Source organism: Cyprinodon variegatus, unplaced genomic scaffold, assembly GCF_000732505.1.
Source record: "Cyprinodon variegatus isolate N-32 unplaced genomic scaffold, C_variegatus-1.0 Scaffold365, whole genome shotgun sequence".
NCBI classification, from domain to species: Eukaryota; Metazoa; Chordata; class Actinopteri; order Cyprinodontiformes; family Cyprinodontidae; genus Cyprinodon; species Cyprinodon variegatus.
Genome location: NW_015150818.1, coordinates 800,589 through 805,209, shown reverse-complemented (window position 1 = coordinate 805,209; position 4,621 = coordinate 800,589).

Here is a 4,621-nt window from a genome sequence, read left to right as displayed (position 1 = left end):
TGGATGCACTGTCCTGGTTATTTAAGGCAGACAAGGAGAGTTCTAGTGGTCCAGAGGAGTATTTTTTACCTAAGTCTGTGAGGTGTGCCATCACTATGGTTGACTTAGAGAAGGAAGGTAAGGGGGGCTCCCTGCAACCACCAGCCCCGGGAAGCCTGCCCTAAAAATCATTTGTTCTATACTTTCTGATAATGAGGGTATTAGAGTTCTACCATGGGTCCCGTTTGTTTGGTAATCCTAGTATAAATACAGTAGAACTATCGGTGTTATTTGAGCACTATACTGGTGGCCTTCTCTGTCTGCAGATGTACGGGAGTTTGTGGCAGCTTGCAATCAGGCTAAAATATCCAGAAGACCCCCTTCTGGCTTATTTTGACCTATACCCATTCCGTTGTGACCCTGGTCCAATATTGCTATGGATTTGATCACCGGTTTACCCAGCTTTGAATGTAACACTGTTATTCGGACAATCATCAACAGGTTTACTAAGATGGCCAATCTGGTTCCGCTGCCCAAACTCCTGCCCGCTAAGGAGAGATTCTTGACTGAGAGGTTTTCTGCCTTTTTTTTGGCTCCTTCTAGCACCCCTGGGCTCTCTCCGTTTTATGTTGTTTTTGGTTTTCAGCCACCACGTTTCCACCATCCAGGAAAAAGATTTGAAGGTTCAGTCAGCCTAGTTGTCTGTTTTAAGATGCAAAGTTATGGCTGTTAACTGCTGGAGGATCCTGGCACCTGAATGCCAGGAGGGTCAGAGGGTTTGGCTCTCTATCAAGGACCTGCCCCTGAGGGTGGAAAGCAGGAAGATGGCACCTCGGCTCAACGGTCCTTGAACCGAGGTACATCCGTCTGCTTGGTTCTGATCTCCTGCCTGTCCTCCGACCAGAAATACATCAGCGTCTGGGACTCACTGTGCAGCGACCGCCGCGCCACGTTGGCACCACCAGAACTTGGTCACTAACTTGTGGTCTGCTCCTGTGGAGATTTCTACCTTAGACACTGATGAACTGAGAACTCTAACTTTTTCTCCACTTTGAATACTGCATCTTACTGTTCTGAGCCTGATAGAATCAGCTCAGACAAACTTTTAATCACATGACTGATCAGCTGTTTTTTATTTCCCTATTTTCCTGGATTTTCCTATTATGCTCATAAACATGACTGGAGGCAATGTTGCCCTTACTAACTGACATTTTGACCTAAGAACAACTTCCCTGGCTGCAACAAATTTATTAAAACTTTCATGAAGCTGGTCAACAGCTACCCCTAGCATATCTGCTTACTTATTTATGATGTCTTCTATCTCCTTGAACCCAACGCCTTGGCAGAAGACCGCTTACAACTCTGTAGATCTAGTGACTTTAAATCTGGCGTCTTTATTATAAACAGAAGCTGTGGGAGCATAAGGATGAGTTGACTCTGTGCTGAGGTACCAAGGAGCTCCAGGGATCCATTCAGTAGTGGGTTAAGCAAGGGATTGCTGACCAGATTATTCTGTGCATGGAGCTTTGGGCTACTGATCAGTGGGACCTTGAGGGACTTGTTCATCATATTAAGCTTTGCTTGGTTCCAAGTTACATATTTATGGTTTCAGTTTGGCTGCAGGATCCTAAGGGCCCAGACATATTGATTAATGTTTTTGCTGGGACTACCCTTCCTCATTGCACCCTCCTTTTGCTTTGGCAACTGTCTGTGTCACCTTGAGCTGAGGTTTTCAAAAGAAGACGTAGGAAATAGATCTGCAATTTCACACTCTTCATCTATATCAACATGGTACGACCAAGTTCTACTACGAACCAAAATAACTTTGTATGTTTATATTTAACAGGACTTTATTTCCCGTTCTGCAAAGGAAAACACTTGGATTGGTTTGAATGACCAAGAAACCGAGGGTTCTTGGAAGTGGGTGGATGGAACCTCTATGAAACTTTCGTAAGTGTTAACTTTTTGATGTTACTCACAACAGTGACACAAACAATATTTAGTGTGTTACTGTGTAAGGTTACTTCTTCAAAACTGATGGAAAAGTTTTTTGTATTAGTTCAGTTTAGAAACAAGTATAGCAATCATGCTTCTAAACAAAAAAAATAAAAAGTCTTTTCATTCACCAGGATGTTATTAACAGCTAATACGGAGTAGCTGTAAAGATGAGCAGTCAAACAGTGAAAATTAGCCAAACATTAATTTCCATATCAATATAACTGTACATTAAAAATATTTTAAACCACAATGAAAAAAAACAAACAAACTTAAAGCGTAACTCAAAAATTAACTTTTTTTTTTAGATAAACTGGGCCTATGGGTGCTATTTCAATGTTACCTTTTCATTTTCTTTTCTTATTTATGTCAAATTATCTCATTCTGCAATGTATAGGGGCGACAGTGGCGTTGGATGTAGGAGTTTGCCCTGAAATCGAAGGGTTGACGGTTCAAGCCCAGACTCTGACTTTCAGTGTCATTGTGTCCTTGGGCAAGACACTTCACCTGCATTGTCGATTGATGGTGGTCAGGGGGCCCGGTGGCGCCAGTGTACGGCAGCCCCGCTTCTGTCAGTGAGCCCCAGGGCAGCTCTGGCTACAATGTAGCTTCCCACCATCAGTGTGTGCGTGAATGGGTGAATGAATTTAGTGTAAAGCGCTTTGGTCAAGTCTCCTAACTTGAATAAAGGCGCTATATAAGTACATGCCATTTACCATTTGTATGTATCAAAACTTTGCTTGTGCTGCTTTATTGCGGTACAATTGAACTGAGCGTGAATGGCATGACTTTGATATAATGTAATACCTATGTTGAGTTGATTTTAAGAGTGAGACAAAGCAAAAGACATGCTGCACCAGGTGGTGGATTAGACCGAATACAACAAAGTGAGAGCGAAGCCACAACTGTTGGACAACAATTGGAATTTCTCTAGAGTTGAAATATCAGAACTTCTCTGTAAAATGGCATTGCGACAACCAATCAGGAACTGGATGTGAATTTGATGTAGGGTGAAGTTGCGCATTGGAAACGAAGCTTTCCTCAATCACATTGAAGATAGAAATATGTATGTTGACACAGGATCAGATAAGGAATGCACTTAAGACATTAAGACAACAAATGAAAAGTGAATTTCATTAGAATATTTCACTTAAAGTTGCACTGCAACAGCTTACAGTAGTAGCCATTTTTCCCACCAAATTTTCCCACTTTCTTTAATGGGCGCTTGGCTGGTCCCCTACAATTTCTTTATAAACAACAATCTTTGTACTAAAATATTCATTCTGTCATGATTTGTGGACACTTTTTATAAATCTGTCTGGGGGTGGGGTCACACCTTTACATCAGGTTTAGTTATTGTTTAATGCGCTTAGGATATACTGACCTAGAGCCTTTTTTCCCCCTTTGTGTTTTATTTTATACCGTTCTATTATAAACTGACGATTATGGGCAAATGACAAAATCCTATTTAGGTTTTGGTTATGACTGCTTGCAATGTAATGATTAGTTAGATGTTGGATACACTGTGGAATGACTCAATTGTATTCAAATATTCCAGGTTCTGGATGGAGGGTGAGCCTAATAATGGACATGGAGACCGTGAGTGGGGTGAGGAAGACTGTGCACATGTTCATGCACAGTTACAGTGGAACGACCTTTCATGTGCAGCTTCTCTCCAATGGATCTGTAAAAAAACTACCACCATGGAGTGCCTGAAAAAATAACTGCTGTTAATGTAATTTAAACATTTTAATTCTCACATCACAAAAAAAAAAAAAAAAAAAAAAACGTTTGCTCCTTACTAAATTCTATATATTTCATAAAATTCTGCTATTAATCTTTCAGGCTCTCATTAACCTCACACTTCAGTATCTAGCCCACCCAGTATCTACCCAGCCCCTCTAATAGGTCTTATTCTTACAGTACATACATCTTAAGCAGCCCTTTTTGTTTGTTTGCCCACTATATGGTAAACAGCTTCTGCTTCCCATCTCTACTACTAGACATATAACACTCTTTCTTCTACTACTTTATTTGTACTGCTGGAGGTTTCTTCCTGTTAAAGGAGTTTTTCCTCTCCACTGTCGCTACAAGCATGCTTAGTGTGAGGGATTGCATCTTAGTCAATGAGTCGATGCAATCATATGGTTTTCCTTAGAAAGAAAACTATGAATTAATTTGACTGTATGATCTGTAAAGTGCTTTAAGATGACATGTGTTGTGAATTTGGCGCTATATAAATAAACTGAATTGAATTGTATGGTCCTTTAATTTACCGTTTAAACTGTAATAATAATAAAAGTATCACAAATAAAAACCAGAAAGATATTAATGGCAATGAAACTATAACTACTTAGAACTCTGGAAAAGTACAGATATTTTATATTAAATGTGCTGGAACTGTGATAGTATTTGATGTACAACCATGCAAAATGTTTCTGTTATGTAAATATCTAAAGGATCTTACAGTCACCCATCCAAAGAAATAGAAAATTATGAATCGACAACTTTTATATACATGTAGAAATAACCAATCCAAATACAGGTGAGATACGGACTAGATCTAACTTTTGTATGTTTGATCAAGCATTGCCATGGCTAAACACTTTAGGCTACCAGTAAAATTTTTCTAAACATTTCAATCCTC